The following is a 21025-nucleotide window of genomic DNA, read 5'->3' on the forward strand; positions in this document are numbered from 1 at the left end:
CTCAGATTGCGAGTCGAACGCCCTAACCACCTGGCCATGCCGGGCCGTCATATTAAGAGCTGAAATATTAGATGATATATGATGAAAGGCTTTCTCTGATAACCCTGTGAATTTCTTGTAACAGTCAGTTTGCAAGTCAGGGAGACATGTTTGGTGGGTTGATTCCTAAACAAAGCTTTCCGGTACTCTCTCTTTTTTAAAATTCCGAAATTTGAAATCCTTGAGAAAACTGTAACCTGAATTATCTGCCAGCATGGCCGAATTCGCACTAGTTTTCGGACTATGAGGAAGTGAAATCTATACCTCTATTTAAATGTGATCACACATGTTGCGCTATACAAAATCTGGTTCCTCAGCTCTATAAAGCCGTTTTCTCCTAGATTTTCGCAAGTTCTGTCAATAGAGAAAGCCAAGGTGTGAATTTTTGAGGTTAATATATCAAGTTTTTCTTTATCAAAGTACATTTTTTGTCCTAACTTGAATACCTGAAATTGTGACACCTCTGTGTAGCCCATCTAATTCCCCAAATTCGGTGTTATTGACTTGTAGCCTGGGTCTTAATACAACTCTTAAACAGTTTAAGTTACGAACAAGCATATACACACACACCACTGAGCACTTAAATCCACAAAAAGCTACTGCCCAGAGCAGGTTTAGCATTGTCGATCTGACTTTTATTTGAGCGATGAACAAACTTACAAACACACACACATCATTGAACACTTAAATCCACAACCAGTTACTGCTCACAGTAGGTTTAGCATTTTTGATCCCACTTTTAGTTTAAGTGGTGAACAAGCTTACACACAGACTAATGAGAATTCAAATCCATAATCAGTCACTTCCCTGAGCAGTTCTATAATTTTTAATCTGCCCTTAAGTTTGAGAGATGAACAAGTTTACACATGGACTTATATTCAAAACCAGCTACTGCCCAACTCAGATTAGTAATCTAATTTGCTCTTTCGGTTGAGTGATGAATACACTTACCTAAAGACACTTCTGGACACTCTTCCCCATAACAAACGAATAGCCAGTGCAGGAATTTATTGATAATGCTGAGCCGACTAAATAACAACCTGAAATATCAAGGTGACTTTCATATATATATCTACTCTTACATTGATCCTATCCTAAATCTTTACCCACTACTTCATATTCAAATACTGCACACTCCTCGCCAAGTCTGGCTGGTTCTTTGTAACGGTGTACTCAATGCCAATGAACCTTAGAAAACCATTAGCAGAACAGAAAGAGAAACAAAAAGTAAAAGAAGAATGAGAAAAAGAGATAGAAAATTTGATCAAAGAGAGAAAACTTACAAGCTAAACAAGAACAATGAGAAAGTTGAAGATCAGGAAGAAGGAGACAGAAATATTAAGAGATGAATTACAAGAATGAGATAGATTTACATAAGAACTACGAATAAAATTCAATTTGATCGAAGACCAGATCAAAATGTCCAAACGTTTTTGTTTTTAGTTAAGCACAAAGCTACATAGTGGGCTACATGTGGTCTGCCTTTCACAGATATCAAAACCCAGTTTATGGTAAAATTCAAAGGAAATGTAAAAAAAAGGATTATAATACTACAATCACAGAAGTAAAGAAATGACATCAATGAAATACAGAAGTATAACATTAACAAGATCAACGAAGTACAAAATAATGCCAATGTTAGAATAAAACACTTGGAAATTAAACTGGCAAATGCAAGGATCAAACTAGCCACATCTCTCTCTGCATCCACTCAAGACATTGAGCTTCAAACTCCACTACTGCAATATGAAATAAGATAATCCAATTGGTCTACACTTGTTTGCACTAAATATAGCAGGCCAGTTCAACAATATAGCCCAATCAAAAGACTAATGGACTATTACGGAAGGCACCATGGGAAGCATGTCAAATACAATTTGAAATAATTTCCAAAGTAAATGGATGAAAAGTAGAACGAGACCTCATCCAAACTCGCAGAAGATGTGAAATGATTAATGATTGGTATGTAACAAATTCATAGATGCCATAGTGGATGAGGCTATTTGAATTACGCACAAACAAAGGACGCTTTTCAGTTTACATTGGAACTTGAATCGATTCAAATTGCAGATAAATAACTATAAGTACCATCCAGAAATTATAGAATCGTCACACCAAATAGTGTGGAAACATCAACTCCTCTGATGGAACTACAGAAGAACTCAAAGAATTAACTAGAATAGAAGAAATAAACTACAAGACAGTAAGTGTTTCAAATGCAACTTAAAATGACTTATTGCCAAGGGCTGTAGGTAAAAACTTGTACGAAATAAAAATTGCTCACAAAGGATGACAGAAAAAGAGAATTGCTATCAATGTGAACAAACATGGACTTTACAGTCCAAACTGCGTTAAATCAACAGATGATGCCCTGGGGATGGGTCTTAGAACCCAAACAATCCAAAGGAACAATAAAGAGCTAATGGCCACCAGAAATTAGGAATTAGCTGGATTTAAGAAATGGAATCCAGCTGAGAATACCCCATATGCCCCCAACAATAATAAGGTATTAATTATTAAAAGAAACCAGCCCATGAAAACTATGAATAACAGTCAATAAATACAGTGATGGGAAAGTTTGCAACATGTTGATTGATACTGGTTAAACAGCTTTCTTTAGTTGGACATAATCTGGTAATGAAAGGTGGAAAATTGCCCCCAGAGACGAATCAAGAGGATGGAGTGATAGAAACTACGAGTTATCATAAAGTTCCAGCAAGAAAAAAGTTGGAATTCAATTGACTGTATGAAGCATCTCTGCACAACATGATAAATGACACTGTTGAATAATTCACACTGAGAATACAGTTGAATACAGTTATGAGAACACGTTGATGTGAAGTTTGACTTGTCTCAAAACAATTTCACAATAGTCTATGACCAGTTTTTACCTTTACACAATACGACAGTCACAGCACTAGAGGTAGGACTTCTAGTGAAAACAAGAAGGGCAGTTATTATATCATCAAGAAGTAAAATATTCGTATCAATATTTGTTAGAAATAGCTTCAGATCGAATAACTGAATTGTGGTAGAATCAAGCACTCTAACTTGTCCTGTGTTATTGCTGTCTGGAATATCTCTCGTGTATCTGAAGAACAAAGATGTCATCCTAAGGGCCACAAACACAACAATTCATGAAATCTAAATCAATTCTAGATAGAACAAAGACATGGAAATTAGTTGAATTTAAGAAGTGGAGCTCAGCTGACAATACTCCATTTGCCTAAACTAAGATAAAGTTTTATTCTTTAAAGAAACCAGACCACGAATACAATGCTGAATAATACTGGTTCTACACAAAAAGATAAAGAATACCAAGAAGAAATAGATATGAATCTAGATGAAAGATAATTTTTTTAAAGATATACAAGAAAAAAGAGAAAGAATTGTTATCTAACAAATAATATGTAGAAAATCTGTCAAATATTCACATAAAGGTAGCTCACCATCTCATTTACATAAGCTTTATGATCAGAGCTTTTAAAATCTTACAATTGATTAGATTACTTGCTCACAGAATACCAAGATAATTTTTCTAATGGACATCATGACTTAGACTTGACAAACAAAATATCTCATGAGATTAATATTGGAGAACAGCCTCAGTACGTCAGTTGGCTTGACATCTTTCATAAAAAAAGGGACGAAGATCTCAAAAATTTAGAAACCATGAAGAAACAAGGTGTAATTGAATCAAGTACTAGTTCTTGGCAAGAAGTACAGAACGTGAATGAGGTAAGAATATTTCTTGAGCTGCACTCTTACTATTGTCATTTTCCAAAATAATTATCTGAGATGGCTCGTTCTCTAGATAAACTACTTGAAAAACCAATCAAGTTTTGCTGAACCCCTGATTTTTAAAATACATTCAACAAACTGAAGAAAGAACTCACTACTATTCCTTTATTAGTACCCAACTCTTGAATATCCATTCATAATAGATACAGATGCCAGATGACATGTATAGCGTGGGAAGGAACATTTATCATTTAGTCGTTTCTATCATTACCTATATGAACAAAACACATATTTGGACAAGCCATGTGGCATGGAGTGGTTCATGGATTTCTGTAATCCAGAAGGCCTAATATCAAGTTGGCTCCAGAAACTTCAGGAGTACAACTTTGACATTATGGAAAGTTGTATTACTAAAGAATATAAACAATGTGAAAAGGGAGAATCAAAAGAAAATAATGACAACCAACTCAAACTTCAACAGAGCAGATTCCAAAATGATGCAACCAAAGGTGATGAAGAACTAATATGGCCCAACTTTCGACAAAAGATATAACAATTACGTTGATTATAAGGATTGATGAAGAATGAGCCTCACAGCATGCAGTGACTCAATACAACTCAAAGCCAAAGATATTCACAGTGAGTTTCGTTATGAAGACAAGAAGGTATGTTATATCAAAAATGGGAAGATATCAATTATGATTTCAGTTGGTACTTCCATACCTACTGCAGTCAGAAGCACTCCATTGCCTTCACAATTTTCCAGCAACTGGATACTGAGGAGTTATTTGAGAGGATAAGAGAAGGCTTCTATTGATTTGGATGCCAGATATCTGTAGAAGATTAGTGTAAATTATGTGAACTGTGCTGTGAGCAAGAAAGCCCAGAAAATACACAACAACGTGGGTAACAACATCATTTTGTATGAGCACCATTTAAAAGAGTTGCTGTCAATGTGCTTGGTTCTCTATCATAAGTACATCCTGGTGGTAAATCACTATATCATCAAGTAATCAGAAGCATATGCTGTTCCTAACCAAGAAGCAGAAACTCTAGCAAGGAAGCTTTTAGATGACTTTATTTCAAGATTTAAGGTACCTGTGGAATATCACTCAGATCAGGGACAGAACTTTGAATCAGCCTTTATGTGGAGATGTTTTGAAGCCTTGTAACTAAAAAAGACTAGGACAGGAGCTCCTCATTCCTTTTCGAATTGAATGGTGGAGAAGTACAACCATACGCTTTTAAATCATTTAGTCATTCATATGGATGAGTATCAGAAAATGTGGGATCAAGATTTGTCACTCCTACTCATGAGTTATCGAACAGCAATATATTAAGCTGGGCAACACAGCAGCGTAACTGATGTTTCGAAGATAACTTAAAAGGCCATTGATCCTTCTGTACTCATATCCTGATGACAATCACTCAGCAGAGTCTTACAACGGTATGCACTGAGACTAGTTTAACTTACCCGAGAAAGATTTAGGTCAGCTAGCAATAAGGTGAAAGTTGCTATGATTTTAATGGTCTAAGACTGGATTCCATCATAGTGACGTGGTATAGCTGTACAATCCGTGCCATGACAAAGGACGATCTCAAGTTAAGTAGATGTTGGGAAGGGCCATATGCTATAGTTAAAAGAATGAATGACGTGGTTTACAGAATCCAGAAGAAGAGACAGTCCAAGCCAAAGATAATCCACCATCGAATGGAGTACGTTAACTTTAAAATTAACTTCGCTAAAGGTAAATTCAACTTGGTGAAGAGTCCGAGGTTTCTGTCATGGATGAAGCTACCAATTTATTTCCTCTGTCGAAAGGAGTAAGTTAGAGAAAAGTTAGCCAAATGGTTAACTTCAACGATAACTTCGCTAAAGCTAAATTCAACTTCCTGAAGAGTCCGAGGTTTCTGTCAAAACCACTTCAAGACTAATGTCATGGATGAAGCTACCAATATATTCCCTCAACCATCTACTTAAAAAAAACTCCTCAGCGATAAGACAACAACAGATGATAAAGGACAAGAGGTATCCCATCTTCCTATCATAAGAAAAACACCAAAATGATTTGGTGAATGGATAGTTTAGAGCCTGTAAATTAATAAAGATAGAATAATTTGTTTCTTAGTCAAAATATTTATTGTAACTTTGTTACTTTTCTTCACCAGGGACAAACTTAAAATAACTAAGTTAAGTAAGGCGTGAGAAAAATTATAGTGATGCCACGACTACTTTGTCTAACCAGGACATTACTCCATCTTTTCGCACACTTAACTTATTCAATCACAGTTTGCCCCGATGAAGAAAGGTTTACCTTTAGAAAGCGCTCGGTTATAGGATGTTTTTTGATTTGCTTTTAATTGATTCTGTTAAACATAACGTGTTTTCTTAACGTCATGAATGTTGTTATTTGTCAAGGATAATTTTACTATTATTTCATGGAAGTGAAAATTTAATGTACAACCTGTGTGTGATGGGCTTGTTCAAGAAATTCCACAATCCAGAGAGAGGCAGTGTTGTAGTGTATGTTTTGCAATTTAGATCTTTTAATTATTGTTTCGCCACAGGATGTTTTTAATGACTAGAACCTTCATGGAAGTTTAGGAAACGATTTGAGCAGTATAAGATTAGGAATTAGGCAAGAATGGATGATAAATGATTATTGAGTTAAAATATTTGTTAGTTTTTCTGTTACTATTAGGCAGTCAGTTAGTTAGTCAGTTTTGTGAATATTAGGTTTATGTTTCAACGAAGTACTAGAGATATGAGAAAGTTAGCATGTAAGTAAAACTGTGTATTAATGTTTGGTTTGTTTGTTTTGAATTTCGCGCAAACCATAATGTGACGGTCAATCCCACTATTCGTTGGTAAAAGAGTAGCCCAAGAGTTGGCGGTGGGTGGTGATGACTAGCTGCCTTCCCTCTAGTCTTACACTGCTAAATTATGGACGGCTAGCGCAGATAGTCCTCGTGTAAACGCCTCCATGGCTGAAAGGGCGAGCATGTTTGTTGTGACGGGGATTCGAACTCGCGACCCTCAGATTATGAGTCGAGCGCCCTAATCACCTGGCCATACCACAAAGGAGTGAAAGAACAAGATTTTCACCGTTGGGCGGGTAAAGTAAAATGCTAAATTTCTTTGTTTCTCATCGCCTATTCTAGCTAACGAGTTCTTGTATTGAGGAAAGGCCTCTTGGACGGCAACTTGTAGAAGACGAAAGATAAAAGGTTCCTCTGAAATGCTATTTTTACCTCTGACTTGGAATCCGAAATAATAGACAAATTAAGAGAAAAAATCACAAATGCTTGTTACATTGGTTTCTAATCGTAACTTAACTACTCTAATTATATAAAAGAACTATGAATGGCAGTAGCCGGACGTGGCCTGATGGTTAGTTAATGTGCCAGGGCTGTCAGTCCTAGAGGTTCATGGTTCGCAGCCCACCAAAACGCGTTAAGCACTTTGGAACCGTGGGTGCGCTTTAACAGCGTGAGTCAGAATCCATTATTCTATCAGAAGAGAGTAGCTCAAGAGATGGTGGTAATGACTATTGCCTTCCCTCTAGTCTAATAGTTCAAAATTAGAGACGGACATGCCCAGATAGCTCTCAAATAGCATTTCGCAAAAAATAGAACGATCAGTGGAGATTCTATTGTCATGTGTAAAAGACGTCTGCCACGTGTTGTCTGTGTGCATTTGCCTACATTATAACACGTACATATTGATATAGTTCAACAAAGAAGTATAGTGCAAACTTTATAAAACCGATACAAATTCCACCGGCTGTTGCTGCATTCTATATATCAATGCTTTTTAATTACTATTGAAGTACAAACGCAAGTTTTTGATTTTTCGCTGGTTATGTACGACGTGTCGACCGACAATATAACAATGTCTACAAATAATACGTTTTGATCGCATAACCAGTGGAATTTTTAATGTGTAATTAATTACTTTTACGCACACATGTATATCTTTCCTTGGATTACTCATATGTGTGAAGACATCAGTGACCGAGTGACTGGTGAGATCTGTGAGAGGGAACTTATAGCTACTCTCTGGAACTGAACAACATCTTCAGGGAGATGAGAGAGACTGGCTTCATAACTGAAACTGGTTACACAACTTACATGTCGTAATCGAAACTAACCCGTCCATGTAACGTGTATAAATAATAAATACTACTAAAATTTTCATTACAAACTATGATTAGTTTATTATATGACCAAACTATGAATAATAAATCAAACACAGACATTGCAACAAGGACCTTACAGAAAATAAAAGAATAGTCAACAAAGTATGTTTTTTTTTTCTGCACGAAAGAAAATGGAGATCAACGGGATTCGAATACGCGACTTTTCTAATATACCGCGTTAGTAAAAATGAACTTGGCATGATTCTTGAAATTACACAAATTGGTTTGCGAGTCATAGAATCCTTTTAATGCCATTTGTGTTGATTTTTTCTCTAAGTCGTTTAGAATTAGAAAATTTAGGCGTGGTGCTACGTTCTATAAGAAGTGCCACATTACCAAGTTTTATCATTAAAGAAAACACGTACCTTCGAGTAAACCCAGAAGAATTTCTTTAAATTCCAGAAATTTAAATCGAAGTCGTAGACACACATAATAACCATGGTCAGAAAAGTTTAAACAAAATAATCCTTAATTCTTTCAGCAAATAGTGTATACGTTCAAAACATGGGGTACTTTGATTTTAAAACAATGCAAAGATAAAATATCTTACGAATATCCGAAAGCAAAAGTAACTTGACTTGACTTAAACCTTGAAATTCCAAATGAATCATGGGGCTTCGACAACACTTTGCCTTCTGACACGGTTCTGGGCTGCCTTCTTCACCTAACCCTAGGTCATCCTCATCTCCTCATTGACCGATCTTTTCAAAGCCTTTTTCGTACAGCCCACTTTTCTTTTGTCTTGTTGGTTCCAAGTCTGATTGGTTCTTTCTTTGTCAGAAGATTAGTCGGCGATTTGGATGTCTTTCGCCAGTTTGCGTCATTCTTCCTCTTAAAGAGATATCTTCCCGAGTCAAGCGATATTTAATGTATTGCTGATCTTTTTGTAGCAGGAGACGGTTTTTAAGGGATGGAAATGCTTACTCCACATCCAACCCCCAACCTTGAGGACCAGAAGACTGCACTTCATCAGACCTTTACCCTTCAATCTTTTTAGCTTGGGAGACAAGACGAGAGTCCAAGACTCCCGCAGCCACAGGTATCAGGGTCACGGAGACCCGCAAGCTGCTCCAATACGACAAGGTGGCAGATCCTTGGTGAAACTAGCGTATTCATAAACGAATGTTTATTTGTTCTCATTAATTTATATGAGAACGCATAACTCAAATTATTGACTGAAAAATCCTCAAACCCTGGGATTGTTAAGTATTAGCAATGCGAGGTATATTGTCTTTTTTTAAATATCTCAAAAAACTAACAATTATTACTGTATAAAACCAACAACAGCATAAAATACTTACAGCTGTGTTATAACCACACAAGAGCGTGTCCCTTTGATAACAAGTTGTCTGTATTTCGAAACTTAACTTTCGTAAATTTGTAATCTGTGGTTATTGATTATTGTTATGAATTAATGGAATTTAATTCGAACATGAAACGACAAACATTTTTTTATGAAATTAAAATAAAACGGAAATATCACTATCGTGAAGAAATGACAACCTGTAAATTGTACTGTAATTTTTCTGAACCTACATAGGACATCATAAAACATAGATAAATATAAACAATACCTATCACGAACATAGCCAAAGAATTTCATAATTTTCGAATAGTGATTCATGGAGAAAGGCAAGAAAATACCAAGCATTTCTGTATATTAAAACAATCTTCTCACATACGTGTCAGAAAATCTGAAAGAAACTGAAGAAATCGGAACTTCAAAGGCTTCGGTTGACCATTTTGTGCTTATAGAAGAGCTTCCTAACAAAGTTAAACTTAATATCATGCGCTTTTACGTTCGTGAGATAAAAGTGATAAGTCAGTGTTTCCACGTCGAGTGACACGTTCTGCTAAAAAAATCAAGCCAGGAGAGGAGAAAAAAAAGGGCGCGAATATGATGAAATAAGATAATGCGATACTTGAAAAGAAAGTGGAAAGAATGAAAAATAAAAAATTCCGTATACTAACTCCATAAAAATATCTTAATTTCTCTACGTGTAAACCCTATTACAATAATCACAAATCCTGTGATACTTTTAAAGATTGTAGAATATACATTTCTAGAATTACTTTTAAAAAACTTTATCATAAATATTCACGTCATAACTACTAATGACGTCATGGTTATTGAAATGGGGCATCAAACAAAACGGTGGTTTTGTAGACAAAATATAAAATTAAAATAAAAAACGAAACCGCTGTAGTCTTTTCTGTTTACATGGTTCGCTCATTATGCACAAAATATGCATGATTTTACTCTCATCCAGAATTCGCCGCTAAGAGAAGCTACTCCAAAAAATAAGCACACCAAGTTCAGTATCAAACGCTGGGCTGAGTGCTTGCAAAGCGAGTACCTAACGACTACGGCCAACGGATCCCTACTTGATCTCACAAATTTTGTGATATATATATAAGCTAATCCCAGCTCTAGCAGCATGAAACAATCAATTCATTCTGCTCTACTTAGCTGAGGTAGTCACCTACTACTTTATATATATATATATATATATATTCTTGAAAGCATGCCACGTCATTGATGAATAAGAGAGAACGTCTACTAATAAAAGATTTAAAAAATACTCTCCTCCCCTCCCTCCGGTATATTTCTTTCCCAGAGCTCATTTCACATAGATCAACCCAGAACGAGAGTTTTTGTCTGGTGTCACTGTTGCTTCCGGCTCTTTCTTACACGTTGCCATCCATAAAGGTAACACATTTTCCAATCCCATGTAATCTACTTGAAAGAGTGTGTAATTTTAGCAATATTCTAATCTGCATATTACTTCCCTGTATGAGTTGCTTCCATTTAAAAACCCATTTAAACGATAATTATTACAATGTAAGTGTCTTGAGTTGGTTTAACATTAAAAATATGTGAAATCTGTTGAAAAGCTATTCAGCAAAAAAAAAAAATTGAAAAATCAAAATTCAGATTTAGCTCAAAAGTATAAATGTAATACCAAGTTGCTATATTTTTCTGTATCTACGCTCAAACGTTTTTTGGATGGACATAACCTTAGAGACTGACGTTTTAAAAATAAAATCATAAAATATTTCAGAAAAACCCTACTTGTTTAAATGCAAAGCTACACAACTGACAATCTCTACTATGCCTTCCTCGGAGATCGAATCCAGAATTGTAGCGTTAGAATCTTCCTGATCTTACTGCTCAGTCACCAGGGAGCGATTGAGAAACTAAGCTTTTGTATTTTGCATGCCATATCTCATTGAATGTATATGACATAGTAAGAAGATTTTGTACAATTTGGGTATCATGCTTTTTGTTTGACAGATACAAATTAATGCCTTGAAACGACAAAAAAATATTCAAGAGCTCTGAAAAGCCAGGATAACCATAACAGTGAAGAAACGCTATACAGCTCAGACTTATTGGTCCATAGCATGTCCACGGTACCAGAACATCGTAACGCTCAATCATCCGAAACTGCTATTAGTTGAGCTAAGCCTGAGATAGGTTCTGATGACAAATGTTCGCTGAACGCCAACGTGTAATATCAGAATGCACGCACAATCCTACCTCATCAGCATGTTTTAACCTCATATCCATCAACCATGAATGTAGTAAAATGTTATCTATGCATACCAGGCAACTATAATGTTTCTTTAAAAAATTTTGTCTGTGGAGAACGATTTTATAATGGATTTTATTACATCTTTTATATATCATATCTTCACTTTTATACGTATATATATATATATATTATGTTTGTTTAATCTCAAGTCAATCAAAGTATATTTTTACAGGTATAGGTGTTCCTTTAATTATAACAGTGGTCTAGGAGCTAAATATCATCATTTTTCACGGTTTGTTTGTTTTGAATTTCGTGCAAAGCTATACGAGAGCTATCTGCGCTAGCCGTCTCTAATTTAGCAGTGTAAGGTTAGAGGGAAGGCAGCTAGTCATCACCACCCACCGCGAACTCTTGGGCTACTCTTTTACCAACGAATAGTGGGATTAACCGAACTTTATAACGCCCCCACGGCTAAAACATGGGACGGTGGTTTGAACCCATGACCCGCAGATTGCGAGTCGAGCGCCCTAACCACCTGGCTATACCAGGACTTAATTTTTATGGATAATGACTGTTATGGTTCATGCAATTGTAACTCAATAACTGATAGGAACTACAAATATTTACACGAACACACAAACACACGTTAAGAGAAAAGATATATATACTTTCTCCGTATAATAAAAAAAGACATCGCAGCAACAGAATAACATAATACCGAGACATAAATTAGTTGCGTGGTAAGACAGTTACAAATCTAAGATACCTTTTACATTTTCCCACCATGTAATAGTGATTTGGTGTAATGTTATTCCGTTGTTCCGATTTCATTTTGTTGTTGTTTGTTTTCTGTTTCGTTCCTTAACTTAATATTTCTTTATCGTCAAGGGTTCAACAGGCAGTTTTTAAAGCTTTCCTTCATTTTGGTGTAAAATTTACTAAAATGTATCTTTTGCTCTGTGTTTTATTATTATTATTATTATATATACTAGCAAAGACCCGCAAAACATTTGCGGTCAGATTAGTATCTTTATTTCAATAGTGCTTTATTAAATACAGAGTTTCGAGAATAACACAAATGAACCCTAATCATAGACACTGAAACCTACAGGACCACTTGTCATTAGTTAAGCCTTTATTAAGTAAGGCCTATTTTCGATAAAGAGATAAATTAAACTGTAACTTGTGTACCGTTTTTTTCTTTTTTCTTTTTGCTTTAGTTTAATTAGCGCCAACCTTCACCATACTTAATACTATCAATAAATAAACTTGTAATGTTATTCTACGACCTAAAGTTAGACATTTTTAAAACTGTGATAATTTTTCTAATATGTTGTTGTTTAAATGCCTACTAAATCGTACTTACATCCGCCTTCTATTTATTTCGTTGAAATGAAGTGCGCGAGCATTAGGCGTTTAGATAGTAAGATGCGCGCGCATTTTCAGGACAAACAAAAACTGGAAATTATTATTATTATAAGTAAAGGAGGGAGAAAGAGGTCCGAAGAGTACCTGACCCTCCCAAATCGTGCATAACGACCAAACACAGATAAAGACAAGACGAAACATTACAATAGGTATATTTATTTACAATTCTTTAATTTCAACTCAATCAAATCAGCACTAAAAATTTATATATATATGCAAGACCAATCAAATCTTATGTACTTAACACACGCTCTTCTTTGCTGTTTCTTTTGTTAAACAGAACTATATTTAATATCTTATCTGCGGCTTAGAAAACAACACTACCCATGGCCAGGTATTGAAATAACTCGCTTTACTAACAAATGTATGTATTTACGGATACATAATATACACGGTTCAGGTCCCACTTTATTATTCAAGCAGATATGTTTATTACTGTCTTTTATGACAAAAAAAAAAAAAGGTATCTACACGGCTGTTAGGACAGGTTTAATTAAAACGAAGCTGAAATCTGTTGCGACATCTAAATCTAGAAGAGAACTAACTAGTACACGACTTTTAGAAATGGACTAATTATCAATGTACAGTTATTACTAGATGTACTTCCCGCAGGGTCCCCGAAAGTCTTCTGTTTCAAGAGTAAATAAAATCAAAATTAAAAGTAACAAACTTATTTACTTTTTTGCTTTTGAAGTTCATATGCCATGTTGCGTTGAAGCCAACAGAGTGTATAATTCTTCTCGTGATTCATGGCATGTGCTCGTTTTACTGACGTCACTAAAGTACACATTGCAACGTTAAGCGTCCCTTATGGGATGTCATTTTAATGTCTTCTGACTGACTGACTGGCAAACAACACACTACTGTGTTGTGGTGCGAGTTGTTAAAACAGGTGATCCCTCAATAAAAATAACCTTTGGTGTCTAAGCGTGTAGCTTGACAGCTTCTAATGTGAGAATTCGACGTTCGATTCATGCTGCGGACATAGTCCATTACATATAGCTTTGCGTTAATAGTGACAAATAAAACCAAACAATACAAGATTACGAAAATAAATGTTTTAAAACTACAAGGAAAGTTAGCATCCTTCTTAGAGAAAAAAGTTGATGTCTCCAGTAAGTTCTTCATATATTGAAAGCTTAAACATGATTTACGAGATAAATCATGCACTTCACTGAATTCTGTGAATATGTAAAAAGAAACATGGTCTTAATGATAATAAAGTTGCAATTACTGACTAAACAGTGCGACCAAATAACTCAAAAACTTGCTCACGTTTAAACAAGTATGAGAGACTATAAACTCTGTACCTTCTAGTTATAAAAATTGATTAATAAAGTAGCCTTTGATCATGTAGCACTCTTGGCACACATCAGCCATATAAGTATCTCAGGTCACAGCAACGGCGTCGCTGAACTAAGCAAGGCTAACATACAGACCCAGACGTCTCAATTTCATGTGATAACTGGCTGGTTTCATTCTTCTTTCATTCGTTCACTAAAGAGCTACGCTCTGTGACGGGGCTGATGTTATCCTGCCGCTAATCCTAAACGGAACAGCGACAAACGTCCAGCAGTTGAATACAAAGTCTTGACACAATGTAGCACCGTGTCCTAGTAATGCAAATAAACGTTATTCCCAAGGACTGGAAGTTATCTGGTGTTTTACGTGCTCTTTACACTGAATCTATTCTTCAAATTTTAACGACGTTTCGGCTACCTACTGTCGTCATCTTCAGTTCTGCTATTTGGTGATTCTCTACAGATACGCATGACAAACATAAGCGATAACTAGTTTAACAAACCTGTATAAAAAGCCAACGACGACAAGAGAACACGCTTGGAGAGAGCCAACGGTAAGCTATATAACAATTTTGAAAAGAACAAATGTGACTGAATAAACAGAACTGGATAGGGCCATCGGTATGTAGCCGAACGAACCCGAAGAAAAGCCAGCAGTAACTACCTGACAATTCTTGGAAAGGCAAAGTTTTTGCTGAAGGAAAACTAGAATTATTTATCACAAAAGTAATTAGCCGAACAGAGCCAGTTATAACTAAAAAACTGACGGTATCTAGCCCAACGGACATGAATAAAAGTCAACGATATCCAACCCAACAGACGTGAATAAAAGTCAACGATATCCAACCCAACAGACGTGAATAAAAGTCAACGATATCCAACCCAACAGACGTGAATAAAAGTCAACGATATCCAACCCAACGGACATGAATAAAAAGCCAGCATTAACTTGTAAAATATACATAAAAAGGGCAGTAGTATGTAATTAGTCTCTATTCCGAAGGACCTGCGAAAGATCCCCAATTGTACCTGCCGAAAAAGGACTTGCAGTATCTGACCGACCGACTTCACTCGAAGAAATGCCAGCGTTAATTAGCCCTTGCTAATCAAAGTTGAAAAGGGCCAGCTGAAACTGATAGAACACACCTCGACCAGAGAGAAAGTGAGTGGTATCTGGCCGAATAGACGTGAAGAAGGCCAGCAGTAAAAGGCATAAAGTGCCGTCAAACAAAGAAAAAGTAAATCAGAGGAAGCCAATGAAAGGACGTTTTGTGGCGTAGCAACCTCCACAATGCACAAAATTACATTAGTTTCAGTACTCTAGTTGTTGATTTTTATTTTTTATTATTCTCTTAGTTAGATTCGTTGATCATAGAACCCTCGCCAAATACAAATCATTTAAAAGACGTGAGCTTCAATTACTCTCCACCGTATGTCTCTGATGGCAATTAAAACTGTACGCTTCATTTAATAGCACGGAAATATAAACCTTTTATTTATTAATCCAAATCACTCGAAAAAACACACTTCACGATTATTTTATGCGTCAAGGAATAATGGAAGTATTCTTTTTTTTACCATTCTCGTTGAAAAAATTCTTTCCAGTTTATTAACTTCAACGAATGTATTTAGATATTATTTTCATTACAAAATATTTTTAGGAGAAAGATTTTTTTTAACATTCACTACACCAAACTTAACACTAGTCCAACAGATATTATACGTAAAACAAGTGTTAAGTCTTATTTTCCTAGAGCTAGCATCAAAGTTATAGCCATGTACACACACTAATCTCAAGAGTATCGTGTAGAGAACTAATTTATATTAATATGAATAAGTATTATTTGCCTTTTCGCTACGATCCTAGAGATTAATTTCTTACTGTTTCAGTTAAGAACTTGTGCTTTTAAGGGCATTTATCAAAAGTTCTAAGCCAAAGTCTCCACAGAAAAATGCCTTTAAACGTATCGTCATAAGTAAAACACCGAGTTTAATTAGGTGAAATAGAGAATAAAAATCAGAGGATTTTGCTGTTGCTTTTGTTACCGACACATTCTAAAATAAAACTGAAGATCAAATCAAATAATGAATTTCTATTCAAGATCATGAACGTAGATTTAACAAAATAAAGATTTGAAGTTTCAAAATGCGCGGTATCACATTACCGCCATGATTAAAAATACAACCTAGACTGTTGAATAGAATTTTGATTTAGAGTTGCTTTAAATCATGTTACGTTCCCAAATAGTCTCGAGTAACTTTTAAGCATTTAATATTCCTAAGGCACTTTCATCCCTAAATTATTCCAATCTGGTGTAAAACATTTTATGTTTCTAATTTACTCTAGTCTGGTTTAAAGCACTTTTATGCTCCTAAATTACTCCCATCTAGTAAAAACAGAAAAACTTTATGCTACTAAATTACTTCAATCTGGTAAAAACAAAAAACTATGTGCTACTAAATTACTCCAATTCGGTATGAAGTACTTTATGTCCGTGTAATCAATTCTTCAGACTGTTTGGTTGACTCCAACTTGGTTAAAAGTGAATTAAAGGCCTACACACGGCTACAATGTTTAGGTTCCAGATGAAGATTTACAGATCTGGTGTCCAGGCACGGCTTCCGCTTACCTTATTGCACGTTTTATAATCCTTACTTAACACCTAGTAGTAGTTCACAAGTCAGTTAATTAAGACACTAATCATTACAACAACGAAAAAAGCTACTAAAACAGTACAACATTACAAAAACTTTAGAGGCTGCTTAGATGATGGTGAATTAATCGTTTTCTCTCTAATCCTATATACATTTGCAGATTTTTTATGTGTCACAATTGTTATACCCTCTCGTGGTAAGTAATAGAATCAACTATTCATAGGAAACGAATGTTTTTTTTTTCAAATCTTGGAGATTATATTAACCTTATGTGTATTAAGTTTAGAATTACTTACCTTATAAGCATTATCTGATGTTTTATTTGTTTTTTTTCCAGCGAGAGTCATGACGTATTTTCACAACATATTAGAATGAATACGAACACTTTGGTCAGTCCCGCTTCTCTGTGCCAAGAGCTGTCGAGAAAGGATTTTATTCCGAGTCAGCTCGACTCACTGAAGACTAAAATGATTGTACACACGTTAGAAAGGCTCGCTTCTACAAATCCTCCTCCCTTCGTCGTCAGTACGCATGGCATGACATCGGAGGTGGAACACTGAGAATTTCGTTTGAATCCCCGTTCGAAGCTGCCGAACTCACCGCATCTCGGTCGGGCAAACTGCCATACCGCCTAATAACTGCGTCGCGAGCCTAGTCACGAGGGTCAATAATCCACGAGAAGTCAGGGAGAGTCTACTGACTATGTGACGGGGAGAGAGGAGTATCAGTTCGAGCGCACGATCAGGTAGTGGTATCACCTCAGCCTGGAGCGGTAACCAGCGGCAGTTCCTTGTTACACAACCCAAGACCAATCGTACTGATGTTATCTCACTAGCTAGACCAACTGCCTCAGGTAACATATGTAATAAACAGCTTTGAAAGCAACGTTTTCAAGGTGTAATTACTTTAGTAATATAAACGATATTACCTCATAGAAAACCCAACTTTACAGGTATGCCTTTCCATGCTTATAAAATCAACATTATATCTTCCACTTGAAAGTAAAACATTAAAACAAAGACATCATTGGACAGGATTTAAAGATTTCACAACAAAATAGAGCGTACTGTGATTACATTTTAAATAACAATAATATTTATTTTAGTTCCTTCCAGACACAATCTCCACACGTTATTTATCATTACTTGTTCGCTTTTCAATGAGAGAAAGAAATCAACGAGGTATCCACAGAAATATAAAGTCAAATCTGTATACAGATTACGAGGTCAAACACCTATTGTAAAACATGGAGGTGTAGGGTGTGAACCAGTGGTTAGTGTGCCTTGACTGTGGATCCAAGGGTTCGTGGTTTGCGTCCAATTTCCACTAAGATGCATTTCACATGTTAGGTTGTGGGTGTATTATGAGGAGTAAGATTAATTCCAACTATTAGGTCAAGCATGAGTGGCTCAAGAGTTGATAGTGTGTGCCGTTGAATAGCTGATTTGCTTCTAGCATATCAGTTCAGAGTTAGGGATGGCTCTGTGTAGATAACCTTTAGTATTTTTTTGCGAAAATTATACATGCAAATGAAATGAATGGAAATATTCATGTGTGCTTCTAAAATTAAGACATGGGAGAGGGGAGTAGCGAGTAAAACGCATATAAATAATACAATTAAAAATCATATAGGCAGAGAGTTTGAGTTTTCCCAGAACACATCGGAGTGCTCTCCCCGGATCATTACTTATATAAAATAATCGATCATGATTAGTTGAAACATAGTTCATGCTCGCGCTTTTTTCTTTAGGGGGGGGGGGCAAATCTTCACAAGGATATTCTTTGTTTATAAAACACAAAAAGGAAGAGGAAAAAATCCATAATACAACAAGAGTAGTTTCTGACAAAACACCACAAGAGATGATTCATAATACAGAGTTACTACTTGTAATATTTTACGGTTTAAACGCCGAAAGTTGGCGAAGCATTAGAAACGAACAAACATAGAATTTTGGGATAAAATCATAATGCCTGCACATTTTTGCTTTTTCTCGTGTCAGTTGAAAATTCAAATCAGAGGCGTATAGAAATAACGTTTCAGATATATCTTTTTCTCCCACAAATCACTGCCCAGGTGGTCTTTCGTTATTACCAGAACTTGTCACTTGGTTTGAACGATGAGAAACAAACCATTCTATAACATTATATTTCTATATTTTGAATATGTAATTTACAAACCTTAAAGTATGTCAACGATGGCCACGTCAGCAATTTTGGTGTTACTGATGTGTAACTTATTGCATGAAGAAACAAATGGTTTTGTTTTGTTTTGTAATTAAGCACAAAGCTACACAATGGGCTATCTGTGCTCTGCCCACCAAGGGTATCGAAACCCGGATTCTAGCGTTGTAAGTCCTCAGACATACCAGTGGGGGGCAGAAACATATGGACAGACACCACTGCGCAGTTTACCTTCGCGTTAGGTAACAATGAATCAGTTGCGAATATATTAATGAAGAAGATTGTTAAGAGAAAGAGATAACCCTCAGTTTTATAAAGACTAATAAAGGTAAGATGATGCAAGTAGAGAAACATATTACATCGTATAATCGGATTAATGAAGTTAACTCTATCAATTCAGAATAAATAATGCAAGTCTGAACTTTAAAAGATGATTTCTACAACAATATAGTGTTTACAACCATCCAGGATATGATTATGTTAACAACAAAATAGGATTCGTTTTGCGGGAAGAAAATAACAATCATCCCTTTTTTATGGGTTTATAAACATTATCTTATACTTAAGAAGTATTACAGAGCCTGAGCTACGTTTACACAACACTTTTAATCCTCAATTTATTATTCACAAGTTTAAAACACTCTGTAAGAGGAACATACAATCCTCTTATTACCGTTTGGTTTATATATCTTTCATCATCAGCGTAGTCCACACATTTCATTCATATTCAGTATTCTTATGTTTCTACCTGTCACAACACATAGTGTCAAAAAACTGAGGAAAAGGGGTTAAATCATTGTTCTTCTATATAAAATATATATAGAATCTCAGCGGTAGTTAGTGAGAGTAACTGCAATATTGGTTGTATTTTTCGGTTTAAATCAGTTTAAATGTGTGACTCACGTGTGGTTAGAGAAACTACAACCAATAAATTCATGATCTCGCAAGCAATAAGGCGGATAAATAGTTCTTTAAAAAAGGCGTTCTTGGGTTAAGTCCGAAGCACCTGATTACACCTGTGATTTAACCACACGTTCCTATCTGAACAGTCAAGCTGAGACGAGTTTTCAGGAACTGGAAATTCTAAAATACACCAAAATATTAAACATTGCAATTGTGAAAGACGTCTCAATCTTTCGGGAAATGTTGTTTAAGAAACGTTCTAGAAGTGTGCTATTTATTTCAGTGATTTGCTTTCTCATTGTGCTATTGTGAAAACGTACTGTATTAAAAAAAAACACATGAGAGGGTTGGAATTTCTTGTTTAGTCTTAAACTCGATCTTACAAGAAAAGTCAAGGGCTATCGACAAAACATGGCGTCTTTTAGTGTACACAACATTACAGACAAAACAAACTAAGTACCAAGACTAGTCTATTTTCTTTGGCAACGCCTTAAATAATACCCCCAACTTCACGTCGTCATTATACGCACTTCATAGATGTAAATTTAGAAAAGTCGCAGAGAGTAAATTCTAAATTTGTTCAAAATACTAGGAATTCTACATATCGTGCCTAAAAGTTTTCGCCAGATGTCGCCGTAGATGGTTTTCTTTTCATTTTTTTTCACAACAAATTGAAAGGTCCAAACATTGCACTAATTTGGTTAATGATCCAAACAAAACTTTGTAAACCCTATTAGTAAGAATACATTTCTTCATTAATAATATAATTTCGTATTTTATCGTTCGAATGTAGCGATTTTAAATCAAGTAAAACATTTTCAGTTTCAAGTTGTTATCATGTACACGTTTGCCATTAAAAGTGGTCTAAATAAACCATTCATAAATTACCATTTTTCAGCACCTTTTGTCCTCAATATCATAAATTGAATTGTGTTTTACTAAAAGGTTACATGATTGTTTATGAAAACAATAAAAAAAGTTAACCAAAACATCTCACAATATTCAAAAGTAAATACATAGTAACGCTCACATCGAAGTAACA

At 35.4% G+C, this 21025-nt stretch overlaps 1 protein-coding gene across 3 annotated transcripts in view; it reads right to left on the reverse strand.

Moving 5' to 3' along the window:
• Positions 1-21025, reverse strand: part of LOC106465109 — a 189962-nt gene that overhangs the window by 68337 nt on the left and 100600 nt on the right. The window contains exon 1 of one of the 3 annotated variants that reach the window (XM_022393428.1): positions 17196-17692. The exons of the other annotated variants lie outside the window; for them this stretch is intronic. The gene's annotated coding sequence lies outside the window, so the exon portion shown is untranslated. Of the gene's footprint in view, positions 1-17195; positions 17693-21025 lie in introns of those variants that run through there. 3 annotated transcript variants of the gene reach the window in all.

Source organism: Limulus polyphemus, unplaced genomic scaffold (assembly GCF_000517525.1).
Source record: "Limulus polyphemus unplaced genomic scaffold, Limulus_polyphemus-2.1.2 Scaffold66, whole genome shotgun sequence".
NCBI classification, from domain to species: domain Eukaryota; kingdom Metazoa; phylum Arthropoda; class Merostomata; order Xiphosura; family Limulidae; genus Limulus; species Limulus polyphemus.